Source organism: Phocoena sinus, chromosome 19 (assembly GCF_008692025.1).
Source record: "Phocoena sinus isolate mPhoSin1 chromosome 19, mPhoSin1.pri, whole genome shotgun sequence".
NCBI classification, from domain to species: domain Eukaryota; kingdom Metazoa; phylum Chordata; class Mammalia; order Artiodactyla; family Phocoenidae; genus Phocoena; species Phocoena sinus.
The window spans coordinates 6,088,708-6,106,535 of NC_045781.1; the positions used below are offsets into that span (position 1 = coordinate 6,088,708).

Sequence of the window (17,828 nt, forward strand, 5' to 3'; positions counted from 1 at the left end):
ATAGCATTTGATTAATCTTAATACCATTTAAGCAAATCAAAACAGTAACTTTAAAAAGCTAAACCACAAAGAAAATTCTGAGTCCAGACATTGTCACTGGCAAGTTCTGCTCAACTTTTAAGGGAGAAATGATTCCAGTATCATGCAAACTCTTCCAGAGACTAGGAGAGTAATCGCTCTCAGATCGTCTTATGAGACAAGCCTAACTTTGATACCAAAACCTGACAAGGAGAGTATGAGAAAAGAAAATTATAGGCCAATATTCATTTTTAAAATGCTAAATAATAGAATGAATGTATGGGAATCCACGTTCTGGATTTTCCCATAATGGCTCCTTTGCAGCATTAAATGTTTTCCAAACTAATTTTGGAGAGCCCATACTTTGCTGGCCCTTGAACGTGGACTTGGTCTGCCTCTTGAGTTATACAGTATTGGTTCCAGGCAGAAGGGAGAGCAGGGAAAAGGAGCATGTTTGACATGTTTGAGGGACAGAAAGAAAGTCAGAGTAGCCAGAGGGAGCATAGTGAATGAGAGGGAGGGGGGCTCAAAATAGAGGCAGAGAGGCAGAGGCCAAATCATATAGGGCCTGGTGGCCATAGGGAGATGTTTCCTTTTTATTCTAAGAGGAAAGGAAAGCCATGAGCTAACTAGGCCAGAATTCAAAACCTTCTATATACATTTGCTGTGTATCTCGGGCAATTCACTGTACCTCTCTGATTCTTTAGTTGTCCCAAATGTGGGAAGAGAGAAGAAAGAGAGAAATAATCCAGGAAGGAGATTCAAGAGACGTTGCATTTTCTCCCACCCTCCCTCTGGTGGATCCCAAAAGAGGGGCTGAGAGATTTCCTTCAAAGAAGAGTGAAGTTATCCCAAAGAGCTTTTTGTACCTTCTACGGAGAGCTCCCACCTTTAATTCCTTGAACCAGTCATTTGTCTGTGACCCAAAGCTCCTCTACAGGAATGGACGGAGGGGTCCAAGACCCCATGAAGACATTCTCTCTTCTCTCCTTCCCTTTGGTGCCTCCCTGATGATCTGTTTGGAACTGAGCGGGACTTCATAACCTGGGGCCAGACTTCAGGGGGTCACAAGTTTCCCTGAAATTGTATGTGGTTTGTCTGTGTGTGTTTGTCTCCAGGCAAAGTGTTTTAGCTCATCAGATTCTCAAAAGATTATTTCACTTGCAAAGGACAAAACTCCAATTCAGACTGGCTGAAAAAAAAAAGGAAGAGGGATTGTTATTGCCTCATATAAATGAAAAGTCGTGGCAACCCCAAAACTTCAAGCACAGATCCAGACACTCACATGATGTCATCTGGATGCCTCTGATGAGCCCTGATTTCCTCTGTTTGGCTTCATCTTCACACGGGCTCTCCCTTCCTCGTGGAAATGACTTTGTGATTACATTAGACCCACCTGGATAATCCTGGCTACTGTCCCTATCTTAAAGTCAGGTGATTAGCAACCTTAATTCCTTCAGCTGCCTTCATCCCCCTTTACCATCTAACCTGACGTACTGACAGTTTCTGGGGATTAGGGCATCTTTGGGGAGCCATCACTCTACCTACTGCAGGAGGGATAAATGCTGAGGAGGGACCACAAAACAGTCACTACTGTCTGACTGCTGGGTTAGAAACAAGGTTAGGGTGAGGAGGGGCTGGGAAATGGAAGGAAAGGGAGTTAGCGTTTAACTGAACACACACTACCTGTCAGATGCTGTTCTTGGAACTTTATATACATTATTATTTACTTCTTATGACAACCCTATTAAGTTCTTGACCCTATTAAGAGATGAATATCCTCATTTTACAAATGAGAAGACAGAAGTTCAGGGTGATTGGGTGACTTGTACCACACAGTTAGCTGCTGGTGGCAGAAGTGGGATTAGAAGTCAGGCCTGTCAGCCTCTAAAGGACATTTAAAATAGAACCTTAGGTTTGTATCCATAGTGTGCATGTATATATGTTCATATATATTTCTTCCCTTTTAGAAAGTTATTTTTCAAATGTACAAGTAATATATGGATAGAATGTCCTTGCTTTTTAAAAACAGTATAACAGATCAAGCTAAAGTGCCATTTGATCGCCTCTCTGCAATCTCGGCTTCTTTCCTGGAAGTAATCCTTGTTATCCGTTTATAGTGGGTCCTTCTAGATCTTTGTCTATAAGTATGTGCATATAACTAGTAATATAGTGTGCGCATAGTATTGTATAGTAAATGAGTAGTATTGTTTTTAGCAAGCATGTGAGTGTATTTTAACATAAATGGGGTCGTGCTGTACATATTGTTCTGCAGCTTGCTTTTTTAATGCAACAATATGTCTTGGAAATCTATCCAGATTTATTTAAATAGCTCTGTACCATTTCTTTTAAGAGCTGCAGTGGTGTTCCAAAAAAACTCATGTTTCTTTATCCATTCTCCTGTTGCTGGACATTTGGGTTATTTTGGGTTTCTTTGATCTTACGATGTTGCTGTGAACATCTTTATAGAGGTTTCCTCAGGTCCATGTATGTCGCTTTAGGGTCAGTAAGAAGAGGCAGAATCATCAGGGCACGTGGGTATATCCATTTTCGTTTTAATCAACACTTCCTGTAACTTTCAACCATTGCTATATAATGAGTACCAAAACTCAGCAACTCCAAATAATAAGCCTGTGCTGGGGGACTTCCCTGGTGGGCCCGTGGGTAAGTCTCCACGCTCCCAATGCAAGGGGCCCGGATTTGATCCCTGGTCAGGGAACTAGGTCCCACGTGCCTGCCGCAACTAAGAAGCCCACATGCCACAACTAAAAGATCCCACAACTAAGACCTGGCACAGCCAAAATAAATAAATAAATATTAAGAAAATAATAACAGTAATCCCATGCCAGATGATCTAGCCTGGCTTATCTAGGGCTGCTCTGCAGTGGGCTGCAGGTCCAGCTGTCTCAGGTCTGCTCTGGGCGTCTCATTCTGGGGTCCAGGCAAAGGAGGGTCAGCTATACGACAGCAAGTATCTCGTGGCCGGAGCAGAGACACAGAGGACTAATGGCAACACGCTAGGCCAGTTAAGTCCTAGACTCAGAACTGACACACCACTGTTTCCACCCACGTGCCATCGGCCAAAGCAATCACGTGACCACACACAGCCTTAAAGGGCAAGGATGAGGCCACGGCAAGGGTGTGGAGGTAGTGTGGGCACACCAGTTTTCACTTCTGCAAACCATGGGACAGAGGGTTTTCCCACATCCTCATCAACACTTATACACCAGTCAGCTTAGTTTTTGCCAGTCCGGTGGAAGAAATGTGTGTTGATTATTTATTTATTTTTTGCCAAAATGGTTTTATGGCCACTACCAGCCAAGAGGCAACAGAATGCCAAGGAAAAAGCACCAGGTGGAAATCAGAGGAGCCCGCCACTAATCAACCCTCTTGCCATTCCCTGAGATTTTAAAGCTGCTTTCTTTGTACAGATCTCAGCTTCCCCACCTGTCAATGGAACACAGGACTTGGAGCCGTATAGCCCAAGGTCTGAATCCCAGTAGCTCTGTGTGCTTGTTTTATGTGACTTTGAACAAATCATTTAATCGCCCCCAGCTGCCATGAGCTCAACTGTAGAATGGGGTCGATAATCTCTGCCTTCTCTACTTCCTGTAACAAGATTCCTCTAGAATCAAATATATACAATCGGCATTGCCATAGGAAGGGCCGCTGATTCAACTCTTTCATTTTATTTATTTATTTTTTGGCCGCGCCATGCGGCGTGCAGGAATCCTAGTTACCCCACCAGGGATCAAACCCGTGCCCCCTGCAGTGGAAGCGCGGAGTCTTAAGCACTGGACGGCCGGGGAAGTCCCACTCCTTTCATTTTAGAGTTAGGTAAACTGACAACCCATAGAGGGGAAATGAGAGTGTGCTGAGCTGTATGAGAAGAGATAGCAGGCAGTACCTCCCAATATAGTCAGTTCTGTCACACTTGCAAGTAACAGAACCCCAGTGAAAACCAGTTTAAGCCAAAAAAAAAAAAAAAACCGGGGTCAGGGAGAGCATGCATACTTCTTGGTTCATGTAACTAAAAAGTTCAGGACTAGGGCCAGCTTCAGGAATGGCTGGATCAGGCACTCAGATATCACAGTCAGGAGCGTGTCTCCCCATTTCTCCCATCTGCTTTCCTCTGTGTTCACCCGCCTTCATCGTCAGGCAGCTTCTTTTCCACTAGGGCAGGGTCACCAGGTGTCCTATGGAAAAATTACAAAGCAACAACAACACAAAGAGGCCCCTGGGATGGACAAATTACAAAAAGCCACCAACTCTGGGTAGATACATTTCAAAACGTCATCCCTTCCATCCGGCTGGCACGGTCGTACATCCAGGACATAGTTTGTCAAGAGGAGAACTGGCTGAACGTGTGCAGAGCACAGATTGCCGGAGCATGTGCAGCGGCCCTGAGGGTAGCTGGGTGGTCACTGGCAGTTCCAGGTTTCATTTCTACAGCTAACCAACCCCAGGATAAAGGGCAGCTAACCCCAGAAAAGGTCCTGAGGTTGGGAGACACCAGGCCTAGGTCGTGTACCTTCTCCTAATAACTAGGATGGGTTAGCGCCACTGAAATCCCATAGAATGAACGTAGGACAGGGAGAAATCCCATAGAATGAACGTAGGACAGGGAGAGTTCCCCGTGGAAATTATAGTGCTACTACCGGAAAGAGAAGGAGCTACCTGCCATGCTGACAAGACAGCAGAGACCCGCTACACTCCCTCAAGGAGACTGCAGGCTAGCCAGGGGGGTAATAAACAAACAGATTAACTAGAGACTTGGAAGTTGGATTAGTAAGAGCACAGATGGCATCTATTCCGACTCCTCTCTTTGAAAGATATAGGACTTCCCTGGTGGTCCAGCGGATAGGACTCTGCTCTCACTGCTAAGGGCACAGATTCAATCCCTGGATGGGGAACTAAGATCCCACAAGCCTCATGGTGCGGCCAATAAAAGGAAGAAAGAAAGACGGGAAAACTGAGGTGAAGGGATCCTTCGGTGAAGTAGGTCCATCTACCAGACAACAATGTGAGCTTCATGAAAGCACTCTTTTAGCTCCCCACTGTTTCACTCATCACTATATCCCCGGCCTGCAGCAGAGGGCTTAGTCCGTATAAGAGATGAATGAATGTATGATTAATAAATAGATAGGGCAAGAGTGATTCAAAATGGAAACAACAGGACACAGGTACAGCAACATCCTCAGGATCACATATCCTTTTTTTTTTTTTTTTTTTTTTTTTTTTTGTGGTACGCGGGCCTCTCACTGCTGTGGCCTCTCCCGTTGCGGAGCACAGGCTCCGGATGCGCAGGCTCAGTGGCCATGGCTCACGGGCCCAGCCGCTCCGCGGCACGTGGGATCCTCCCGGACCGGGGCACGAACCCGTGTCCCCCTGCATCGGCAGGCGGACTCTCAACCACTGCGCCACCAGGGAAGTCCCACATATCCTCTATTAATTTTTAACATTTACGTTTTTGAATTTGGCTTTTACAAATGATGCAACGATACACATCTTTGCGTGAATGTTTTTATCTACGTCTCTGATTATTTCTTTAATATAAGTCCCTAGGAGTTGAATTACTAGGTGATTAACAAAACTTTGCAGCAAAAGCCAAAGTGATTTTTCACATTAACTGTTTTGTTTCATTCCTTTTGATAAAACCCAAGGGCACAGCCTTAAAGCAACGTAGTGATTCTTTTCTTGCCGTCAAATGAGCAACAAATGTTTTAAGGTTCTGCTGAATGCTGGAGAGAGTACAGCGAAACAGACATTCGTGCCCATACACGGTATCAGAATGTAAGTTGCCACCACCCTTTTTGGAAAGCAATTTGGCAGTAGATGTCGGTGCAGGAAAAAATGATCACGCTCTTACAGCCTGGGAATCCACCTGCAAGTCAAACAGAGACTCATATACAAAGAGGTTCATCATCATGTTATTTATAATGGGTTTTTTTTAATGAAATTACCAGGGTACCCAGCTAGACGGGAACGGTTAACTCTGCTACACCCACTCGATAGAATATTACACAGCCATTTAAAATGACAATTTGAAGAATACATATTAGCATGGAAATGTAGGTGAGGTAATGTTCAGTGAACAAAAGCAGAATGTTCACATTTTATATGCAGTATGACTATAACTATGCTTTTAAAGACTAAGTGGAGGGGCTTCCCTGGTGGCGCAGTGGTTAAGAATCCGCCTGCCAATGCAGGGGCACATGGGATGGATCCCTAGTCCAGGAAGATCCCACATGCCATGGAGCAGCTAAGCCCGTGCGCCACAACTACTGAGCCTGCGCTCTAGAGCCCGCGAGCCACAACTACTGAAGCCCGCGCGCCTAGAGCCCGTGCTCCGCAACAAGGGAAGCCACCGCAATGAGAAGCCCGCGCACCGCAATGAACAGTAGCCCCCACTCACCACAACTAGAGGAAGCCCGCGCAGCAACAAAGACCCAGTGCAGCCAAAAATAAATAAATAATTTTTTTTAATTTTTAAAAAAAAGACTAAGTGGAAATGCACCAAACTGTTAAGGAGTGACTGGATTTAGAAGGTGAGAGTATGGACTTTTTTTCCTACTTCTCTCTGTTTTCCACCTGTGTTCTCATGCTCATTGTGGCAGACAGAATAAAGATGCCCACGTCCCAATCCCTGGATTCATGTGGCAAAATGGACTTTGCAGTTATGATGAAGGATCTTGAAAAGGAGAGGATATCCTGGATTATCAGTGGAGCCCAATGTGATCACAAGGGTCCCCATAAGAGGAAGCCGCAGGATCAGAGAAGACAACGTGACAGCAGAAGCAGAGCTTGGGGCGAGGCCACAAGCCAAGGAATGCAGGTGCCTCTAGAACCTGGCAAGGCTCCCCTGGAGCCTCCAGAAGGGGCACACCTTGGCTCCAGCCCAGTGAGACTGATTTGGAACTTCTGGTCTCCAGAACTGTAAGAATAAATCTGTATTTTTTTTTTTTTTCAGTACGCGGGCCTCTCACTGTTGTGGGCCCTCCCGTTGCGGAGCACAGGCTCCGGACGCGCAGGCTCAGTGGCCATGGCTCACAGGCCCAGCCGCTCCGCGGCATGGGGGATCTTCCCGGACCGGGGCACGAACCCATGTCCCGTGCATCGGCAGGCGGACTCTCAACCACTGCGCCACCAGGGAAGCCCAAATCTGTATCTTTTAAGCCAGTGAGTTTGTGGTAGTTAGAGCAGCAACAGAAAACTAACACAATCATGAATTACTTTACTTTAAAAAGTAAACCTTTTAAAATATGTGTAATATACACAGAGAAAAACACTCAGATGATACGTGTCCAGCTCAGTAAATTTCTGTAAGGTGCACTTGTCTGTGTACTCACAGCCAGATCAAGAAAGAGCACATCCCAGGCCCCCAGAAGTCCTCCCATGAGCCCATCCAGGCACCACCCTCCCTCAAATGGCACTCGCTCTCCTAACCTCAAACCCCGTAGATTATTTTTGCCTCCTTGGTGGTTGGCTGCTTTTTTCGTTCGGTGTAATGTTTGTGAGACCCACGCACGCTGTTGCATGTGGTCGTGGGTCTTTTATTCTCCTCGCTGTGCGGGATGCCCTTCTGTGAATAGACCACCGTCTACTCAGCTATTCTATCGTCAATGTGCATCTAGATTGTTTTCAGGTTTCTGGCTGGCATAAGCAGTGTCTCTGTGAAAGTCCTTATCCGTGTCTTTGGGTGAACACATGCATGTGTTTCTGGTGGATACAGACCTAGGAGGCAGAGGGTGTGCAGATGTTCGGCTCTGGAGGTTTCTGCCAACCTGTTTTCCAGAGTGGTTACACCAATCTGTGCTCCCTCCACTGGTGTGAAAGAGTTTGCCGGTTTTTCGGGTGGTTTCTCTGACCTTTTCTTATTGATTAGAAGGAAATTTTTTTTAGCATATTCTGCATAAGAATCTCTCCCCGTCCGTGGCTTGCCTTCTCATCTTCTTAATGGTGTCTTTTGATGAATAGAAGTTCTCCCCTATGCTTTCTTTTAAAAGCTGTATCGTTTTACCCCTTAGGTTTAGATATGTAACCCATGTAGAATTTATTTCTGTAAATTATAGGAGGTGGAGGCTAATGAATTATTTCTATATATTTTTTTGAATTGAAGTCTAGTTGATTTACAATGCTGTATTAGTTTCAGGTGTACAGCACAGCGGTTCAGTTACATCTATCTATCTATCTATATTCTTTTTCAGACCCTTTTCCCTTATAGGTCAATACAAAATATTGATTATAGTTCCCTGTGCTATACAGTAGGTCCTTGTTGGTTATCTATTTTATATCAATGAATTATTTTGAGGAACGACTTACATACAGTGAAAGGCACAGATATTAAGGTTACAATTCAGTGAGTTTTGACAAATCTATACACATGTAACCAACGCCTCATTCAAGACAACAGAACATTTCCATCAATCCGGAGAGGTCCCTCGTTGCCCCTTCCAACTAATCCCCAATCCCATAGGCAACTACTATTTTGATTTCTATTACTAAAGGTTAATTTTGCCTTTTCTTGAACTTTGTACGAATAGAATCATATACTATGTACTCTTTTGTGTCTCTTTTTTGACTCCACCTAACGTCTGTGATATTCATCCATGTTGTTGAATCTATCAATAGTTTATTCCCTTTATTCCTAAAGAGTATTCTACTTTATGAATACACTACAATTGGTTTATCTGTTCCATTGGCGATAAAAGTTGGGCTTACTTCCAGTTTTATGTTTTTATTAATAAAGATGCCCCCAACAGTCTGACCTAAGCCTTTGTGTGGACTGTATGGATCCGTGTTTTCATTTCTTTGCGGTAAATGAAATTTACCACAAAATTTACCTAAGAGTGAAATTACTGTGTAATAGCAGAGGTTATAGGACCATGGTTCTCTTCCTATCTGTTTAATGCCTGAAAATAGTGGCCTCATATATTTTGTCCAGTTTTCTAGTGGTTTATCACGGGAGGGCAGTTCTGGTACTGGTTACCCCATCATGGCCATAAGCAGGAGTTCCCAATGCATTACATTTATAATGAAAAGAAATTGTGATTCAGTTAAGTCCCAGACAATATGGCAGAGCAGGAAGAATGTGTGTTTTGGAGTCAAACAGAGCAGGTTCAGAATCCAAATCTAACACTTCTTTACTGTGTGGTCTTGTATCAATAACACCTCTTTGAACTCGACTCTTCTCTGTAAAATGGGGAGGGGATAATAGCATCTTCCTCGGGGGATTTTGGGAAGGATTTTGGAAGGGATAACTTGAGTGCCTGCCTAGTGCATAGCAGACTCAACAGAAACAGTTCATGTTTTGTTATGTTGAGGGATGATTTTGTTTCAAGAAGAGCATTTGAAGTACCCAGAAGACTGGATGAATTATGTATTATATTCAATAAATTTAATGAAAATAGACACTTTTCCTGACATGTTCTAGACACCTGGGATATAATAGTCACTGAGAATAGACTGGGTCTCTCTCCTCAAGGGGTCTGCCTTCTAGGGAGAGAAGAAAGTGAGTGAGTAGTAGGTAAAAAAATAAGAAAAGTTCAGTTATCAATAAATGCTATGAAGAAAATAGACAGGGGGGTGTTATAGAGAGTAACCAGGAAGGGGTAGGAGGGTGCGTTTAAATAAGTTGGACAGGGCTTCCCTGGTGGCGCAGTGGTTGAGAGTCCGCCTGCCGATGCAGGGGGATACGGGTTCGTGCCCCTGTCCGGGAAGATCCCACATGCCGCGGAGCGGCTGGGCCCGTGAGCCATGGCCGCTGAGCCTGCGCGCCCGGAGCCTGTGCTCCGCAACGGGAGAGGCCACAACAGTGAGAGGCCCGCGTACCGCAAAAAAAAATAATAATAATAAAAAAAATAAGTTGGACAAGGAAGACCTCTTTGAGGAGATGATATGGAGGGAGCCAACCACGTGACTGTCTGGGAGGGGAGAAGAGTGTCCCGGGCAGAGAAGCAGGTACGAAGGCCCTGCGATGGGAAGGTGCTCACTGCAGAGGAAGAAGCTGGAGTGCAGTGAGTGAAGGGGACCGTGGCAGGAGTTGTCGGAGAGGCGTCAGAGCCCAGACCACACAGGGCTCTAGAGGCCTCAGTAAGGAGTACAGATTTAACTCAAAGTAGGGTGGAAAGTCTTCAGAGTATCAAACTGAGGGATACTATGATCTAATCTACATTTTAACAAGATCACTCTGGCCACTATATGGAGAATGGATGGCAGTGAGGCAGGAGTGTCAGCAGGCCAGTGAAGAGGCCTCCAGCCCAACGCGGGAGGGAGGGTGGTGGCTTCTGCTGCCACGGCGGCAGAAGAGATGGGAAGAAGGGACTACTTGCATGCAGTCTCTTTAGAGGTAGAGCCACAGGACGACTCAGCGGAAGGTGGTACAATTTGCTAAGATAACGGAGCCTGGAAGCAAAACAGGTGGGCGTGGGGCGGGCGTGGAGAGCCCTGTTCTGGACCTGCTGCATCTGACAAATGGAGATGTCAGTGGTCCTTTGTGTGCGCGCAGGGAGAGTCAGGGCTGGTGACCCACACCGGGGAGTCATCAGCTGACTGTGGGTTTAAAGCCATGAACTGGGTGAGAGCACTCAGAGAGAGAGCAAAGGGCACAAAGAGGGGCTGGCCTGCGCTGCTCTCCTCCCACATCCAGAGACCAGCAGAGGAGTCTGGTGGGGGAGGAGGAAATGGAGGGTTTGGAGTCACTAAAGCCAAGAGAAGAAGCAGTTTCAAAGAGGTACTGTGTCAAGTGCCGCTAAGGGAATGAGTAGGATGTGGGTCAGGAAGCAGCCCCTGGGTTTGCAACATGGAGGTCGTTGGTGACCTTGACAAGGGCGGCTTAGTGTAGTGGGGGGCAGAAGCCCAGCCGTGTTGGAAGAGAGAATAGAACGGTAAGAAGTGGAGATAGTGAGTCTTTCCAACTGTCTCAGAAGTTTTGCTGAAAAGGACAAACAATGAGGTGCAAGGAGATGTGTTCTCAAAGGAGGGAACTTTGGGGTGACTTTTTTTAAGATGAGAGTTACCAGGGCAATGTTTTTTTTTTTTGAACTTCTGGCCGCACCTCCGGGCTTGCGGATCTTAATTCCCTGCACAAGGATCGAACCCACGGCCCCTGCAGGAGTCCTAACCACTGGACCTGCAGGGAAATCCTTTTTTTTTAGGGCAATCTTAAATGCTGATGCAGAGAGGCAGACATTCTTTATGCAGGAAGGGGAAGGGGTTCATTGCCAGTGACAACTTTCCCTATTGTTACTTCTGTCAGTGGAATGCCCCTCTCCCAATTTTTTAATGAAAAAGAAAGGTCAAATATACAGAAAATTGGGCTGCCCTGGTGGCGCAGTCGTTGAGAATCTGCCTGCCAATGCAGGGGACGTGGGCTCGAGCCCTGGTCTGGGAGGATCCCACAACTACTGAGCCTGCGCGTCTGGAGCTTGTGCTCCGCAGCAAGAGAGGCCGCGACAGTGAGAGGCCCGCGCACCGCGATGAAGAGTGGCCCCCCACTTGCCGCAACTAGAGAAAGCCCTCGCACAGAAACAAAGACCCAACACAGCCAAAAATAAATATAAATAAATAAAAATTTAAAAAATAAGAACCTGCTTATTAAAAAAAATAAATAAAATTCAAAAAAAAAATATATATATATACAGAAAATTGAAAAACATTTTTGAATTAGCATTCATATACCCACCATTTAGATTCCATAATTGTTAACATTTCAAATGCTGAACTATTTGAAAGTAAGTTGCAGGTGTAAATACTTCAGCCTGAATCTCCTAAGAATAAGAACATTCTCCTACATAACCACAATATCATATCGTTATCAAACCGGAGAAAATTAACATCCATTCCCTAAGGTTTTCAAGATCAAATCCAAATTCACGTTTTCCCAGTTGCCCATAGACTGTCTTTCAAACCACAATCCATTGCAAGGTCTATGCAATTGCATTTGGTTGTTGTATCTCTTTAATCTCTCTTAATCTAGAGCAACTGCTCTACCCTTTTTTCCTCCCTCACGATATTGACTTTTTAAAGACACCAGGCCAATAACCCTGTCTAATGCTCCACATTCTGGATTTGTCTGATCGTTTCTTCATGGTGTCTTTTGACGTGTTCCTCTATCCTATTTTCTGTAAGATGGAAATTAAGTTTAGTGCCTCAATAATTTTTTCATGGTGTTCTGAAGGCCCCAAAGGAATACCTAACTGTTCCATTTATTAAGTAGTTAGGTCCATGCGACTGAAGAAGTATTCATGTCCTAATGAGTTAGCACCAGTTGAAAAAGTAATGCACATAAATTGACAGGGAAATATTTTATTTCATTCTAATTGCTCACTAATGGGATGGGTGCACCTGTTGGGCACTGCACAACCTCTCAAACTTCAGAATCGGGGCTTCCCTGGTGGCGCAGTGGTTGGGAGTCCGCCTGCCGATGCATGGGACGCGGGTTCGTGCCCCGGTCTGGGAAGATCCCACGTGCCGCAGAGTGGCTGGTCCCGTGAGCCATGGCCGCTGGGCCTGTGCGTCCGGAGCCTGTGCTCCGCAACGGGAGAGGCCACAACAGTGAGAGGCCCGTGTACTGCAAAAAAAAAAAAAAAAAAAACAACGTAGCACAAATCTAATGTCAAAACTGTGAACTACTACACACACGCGCACACACACACACACACACACACGTTACCAGCATCACAGGCATTCTTCCTGGTGCTCCAGTTGTCCCAACTGCCACCAATGGGAGCCCCTTCAAGCTGGCTACTGTGTCCTTTTGACCTGACCCCATTAGTATTTTGAACACTTTCTTGCCTTTTTGGCACAAAAGATGTCCCATGCTTACTTTGTAATTGCCCTACCCCCAAGCCTGGAAGCAGCCACTTTTCCAAGAAGTCTGGTTCGTCTTAGGGGGAACGATATCTAGAAACCAAGACCGGGGTGGTACAACGGTTTATTTCAGCCAAACTTTCAACCACCGATGGATATAGATGGCTTGAGATGGTCCTGTCTGGTAACGAACTAGAGTGTCATGCTCTGTGTCACTGACTGTTGCAGTTATCTGTTGCTGTACAGTAAATCACACCCAACACGTAGTGACTTAAAGCAGCAAAATCTTTATGTTATCTCTTCAGGTCTCTGTGAGTCAGGAATGTGGGGAAGAGTCAGCGGGCAGTCCTGGCACTAGAGTGGATACAGTGAGACTGTGGCCAGAGATATAACAGAAGGGGAGCTGACGCAGCCGTGGGCTGGCCAGGAATTCTTCCCTCTTCAGGTAGCGTCAGGGCTTCTCTGTGTGGCCTCTCCCTGTGGGATACTTTGAGCTTCCTCCCAGCATGGTGGCCTCAGGGCCGTCAGTGAGCCTTTTAAGCCACCAAAGGCTCAAGAGCCACTTTCCAGCAAGTAAAGCAGAAGCCGCATCTCTTTTATGACCTAGCCTTGGAAGTCAATGGCGTCACTTCTGCCACACTCCATTGGTTGAAAAGGTCACAAAAGCCCTCCCAGTTTTTTGTTTTTTTGTTTTTTTGCGGTACGCAGGTTTCTCACTGTTGTGGCCTCTCCCGGCCACAGGCTCCAGACGCGCAGGCTCAGCGGCCATGGCTCACAGGCCCAGCCGCTCCGCGGCATGTGGGATCTTCCCAGACCGGGGCACGAACCCGCGTCCCCTGCATCGGCAGGCGGACTCCCAACCACTGCGCCACCAGGGAAGCGCCATTTGGTGTTTTGAAATAGTAAATGTACCTTCTGAGTCTCTGTTACTATGTGGGGGTGGGGTCCCCAGGTCACTGCCATCCCTTCTTAGGTAATAAGGATTCTGGCCCATCATAGGTCATCATAGGCCCCAATCAGTGTTGAAAATGTGAATGAAAAAGGGGGATCAGCCCTTAGGATGCTCAGGACTGCTGCTTGAGTTAAGCTTTAGGGCAAAGTTTAGGGGACAGATGGTCACGTGGGGCTTGGTTTTGTGTTGGCGCTAATCCGGGGCTCTTCCTCCCCCTTTCTACTCTCCCTGTGTCTTGCCGTGCTTCTGCCACACCTGTCTCATTTCCTCTCTCAAACAGGCCAAGCCTGTTGCCTTCCCCCGGGCCTCTGCTGTCCATACTTCTCCTGCCTGGGGTCTCTTCCCTGCACACCCAGGCAGCTGCCTCCTTGTCTCATTTAGATCTCCGCTCAAAAGCCACTTGCTGTGTGAGGCCTCGCATCACCTCCAGCCTGCCTCCCTGCCCGCCCCTGTCTGCATTGTGCTCTTTTGTTTCTCTGAAATAGGTTCAGACCAGACCAGGAATCCTCAGGAGTTGGTAAGATGTGGAAATTCTTCTCTACTTCCCTGCTCTGGCCTCTCCATAGCAAGCCTCTGGAAACTAAGGGGTTAATGCTGGGCACAGCAGGGGCCTCCAAGATCCCGCTCTGCCTACGCCCAGCAGTGCTCACCTCCCTGAGTCCAGTGGAGGCTGGTTGTAAGGAATCAGCTAGATGCTCAGGAAGCACTTGGCATGGCATCCGAGTCTGATCGAAGCGAGCACGTACGACATGCTGGCCACTGTTACCATTACCGTTTTACCAGCACTGCCACGGACCTTAGGCCTGCGCTATGCTGTGCTCTGGGGTGCACGTATTCACACCTCCAATCTCCTAAACCAGATCCCTGTAGCGCCAAGGTGGGGGACCCAGCGCTCCACAACACACCTGTTGCTCCCAGGCCCTGGTCGCTCTCTCCTTCCTCAGTTTCCCCTCTCTGTAGTTCTTACGTCTCTGCATTAACCAGCCCCCACCCACAGCTGCTTCTTATGCACCCAAATGTGACCCACTTTCCCTCCCCGCCTCCCAGCCCCTCTTTCCCCAGACTGGCTTCCACTTCGCCCCATTTCTGCCCGTGGGGATGAAGGGGACACACTTGCCCCTCCCAGGGCTCTCAGAAGAAGGGGGAGATTGGCACTTTATCTTTTCTCTCTCCTCCATATGTAAAGTTAGTAGCTGGACTTTTGAGGGGAACAAAGAAGAGGTGAGATTCCTGCCTGGGAGGAAATTCAGTGCACTGGAAATGGGCTGCCTCTTTTCAGCCCCCTTCTGAGTTTCTTTGCCCCCTAATTCCCCATGCCCCCCATCCCTGGTGGCTGAGCCTTTAGCGGTAGCAGACAGTGGAGTTGATGAGGCAGAGGGAGAGCAAGGTGACCTCTCCGAGACCCCTGCATCCTCTCCCTGCCCCCCTGCACCCAAGGTGCAATGCGGGCTTCACAGCTCTCTATGTATCCCCAGCACCTGCTGTCAACACCTGGAGGAGGTGAGAGAACTCCGTGGGGGGAGGCTGTAGACCCCATCCTCTGCCCTTTCCCACCCGCCTCCACCTGACAGGGCTGGGCCAGGGGTTCCTCGCCAGTGCCCAGCCTCTTCTCTAGCTCCTTCAAGATACCCCGTCCAGAGCCTGGACTCTGCGTTTGAATTCTGCTCTGGTTCCCCTGAGAGCTCAGCGTCCTTATCTGGGAAATGGGTGCAAGGATCCTTCTGTCCGGCTGCTGAAAGGCGGGGGTGGTGGTGGTGGTGGTGATGATGTGGGCACACAGTGAGGGTTCAAGGCGTTCCCTCCGTGCTCTCCCTCAGGCCCCTGCAGCCCACCTGTGCCTCCACAGCTCTAGCTCCCAGGCTCCTTTCTCCCCTGCCCTGGATCTCCCCTCTCCCCCCACCCCTCTCTTGGTCTCCCTCCCTTCGGTCCTCTCATCTCTGTCCAGCTTTGTTTCTCCCCATCAGGCCAGCGCCTCCGCCCTGCTTCCTCCCTCTCCCCACATCCCCCCAAAGCCTCCCCGCCTTTCCTCCCGCCCTCTCCTACCTCTCCCCTCCCACCTCCCTTCCCCCACTTCCCCGCTCCTTGGGCCTTCTCCAGACCCCTAAACATCTCTCTCCTTTCAGACCCTCTTTCCTGTCCTTTGCCTACTGCCTCCCTCTCCCCAGCTCGGCTTCCCCTCCATCCACCCGCTCTGGCCCTGCCTTCCCCTTGCCCCCGCATTCACCCCGCAAATATTTACCAAAGGTGTACTAGGAGTTTCTCCCCCCCGGCCTCCCATCCTGTCCGGGACGAGCTCGCCTCCCTCTCCCCTTCTTTCCACCCTTCCCCGCTCCTCCCTCGGTGCCTCCCTCTCCTGCTTCCCGTTCGGCCCTCCCTCCCGCTCTTTCCTTCCCTCTTTTCTCTTTCTCTCACTTTCTTCCCCTTCTTTCTCCCACCGCTTCACCCCTCCCCCACCCTCCCCCTCTCGTCCCTCCCCCTTTCCCTCCCTTCCCCATCCTCTCCCTTTGCCTCCCTCCCCTTCTTCCTCTCCTTCTCTCCTCTCCCCCCTCCGTTCCCTCCCGGGCAGCCTCCCCCCTCCCGGCGCCCTCCCTCCCCTCCCTCCCGCTCCCCCTCCATCATCAGTATTCCGCTCCCGTCTCTGCCGCTCTCGGCGGCTCTCGGTCGCTGCCGCACCGTCCGAGGCGGGGGCCGGGGCCGGGGCCGGGGCCTGGGGGGGTGGGGTGGGGGGAGAGCGGCGCCGGCGGCCCGACGAGGGAGGAAGGAAGGAAGGAAGGCTGGAAGGAAGGAAGCGAGGAAAGAAAGAAGGAAAGAAAGGAAGGCAAGAAGGAAGGCGGGCCGGCGGACGAGGGCGCCGGGCCGGGCGGCAGGCGGGCGGGCGAGCGAGGAGGCAGCGCGGCCCCCGAACCCCACCGCTGCCGCTGCGGAAGCCCCCTCCCCATCCAGGAGCCGGGGAGGGGGGAGAACGCGAGAGACCCGGGCCCGGACGCAGCCCCGCCCCCCGCGCCTCCCCGCAGCGGGCCTCGCACCCCAAATCCCTGTGCCTCACTGGGGGGGGTCCTCCCCCCGCGGGCCGGGCATGCTGCCCCCCGGAAGGAGCCCCTTTCCTCGCTGTGAGTAGCCGCCGAAGGGCCCGGGCGGGGGCGGGAGGAGGAACCGCGGGGGGGGGGGGGGGAGCATTCTCTAATTAGGGGACCGCGGTCTTAGGCCTCCTCGGGGCTGGGGGGCCGGCGGCAGAGGACAGTGGGCGGGGCCTGACGGAGAGCAGCAGGCGGTGGGGGGGGTAGTCGGGTGGGGGTCCTCCGGGCCAGGCTAGTTCTGTGTTGCGGGCGGGGGTCGCCGCTGCCTAGGGACGGGGGTGGGGGGGGGAATGTGCGTCCGGCGGTCGTTGTGTATCCAGCTGTAGGGCTGAGGATGTAGGCTTGCGGGGCGGGGGGGGGGGGGGGGGGGGGGGGGGGGGAGGGGAGGTGGCTCGCTGGGTGTAGGTCTGGTCCCCTCTTTCTGGGGCGGGAATTCGGGTTCTTCCCCCCCCCATTGCCCCTCCCACCTTCCACACCGCCGCTGCTTGGGGTGGGGGGGCACGCCAGTGATGGGGAGGGGGGGAGAGGCGGGCACGGGGTTTCCTTGGTGACCGCGCCTGGCAGGAGCGGTTGCCCTGGCAACCGGGGAGAACCGGGGAGTTTGGGAAGTGAGAATGGGAAAAACGGAGGGGGTGACTGGGGAACGAGACAACCCTCTCCCCAATCTTCAGCCCCTCTCCCTCTGGGGTCCCCCAACCCCCTACTGATGGGCAACCGAACCCCTTCCCCTCCCTCTTCCCAAGACCCCCTTCCTTGACCCCATTCTGCTTCGGGGCCTTCTATCCTTGGCAGGTGTCTCTCTGGGACCACTGCCTGCCTCCCACCGTCCTTAGCCCTCTCCTCTTGGGGACCTTCCCTCCCCCATTTGCTGCCCTCCCAAGCCTTCCCACCCTCATACCTACTCTTCTGGGACCTTCTAACTGCACCTCATCTTCCCCTCAGGATCCCCTCATCCCCCATCTCTCCCCCTC

The 17,828-nt window shown here is 49.9% G+C and overlaps 1 protein-coding gene across 1 annotated transcript in view; it reads left to right on the forward strand.

Annotated features, from left to right (window-relative positions):
- The first annotated feature begins 16,400 nt into the window (after window positions 1-16,400).
- The window catches only part of LRRC4B (leucine rich repeat containing 4B), a 39,033-nt gene continuing 37,605 nt past the window's right edge, over window positions 16,401-17,828 (forward strand). Inside the window, exon 1 of the mRNA XM_032612699.1 lies at window positions 16,401-16,890. The gene's annotated coding sequence lies outside the window, so the exon portion shown is untranslated. The remainder of the gene's footprint in view (window positions 16,891-17,828) is intronic.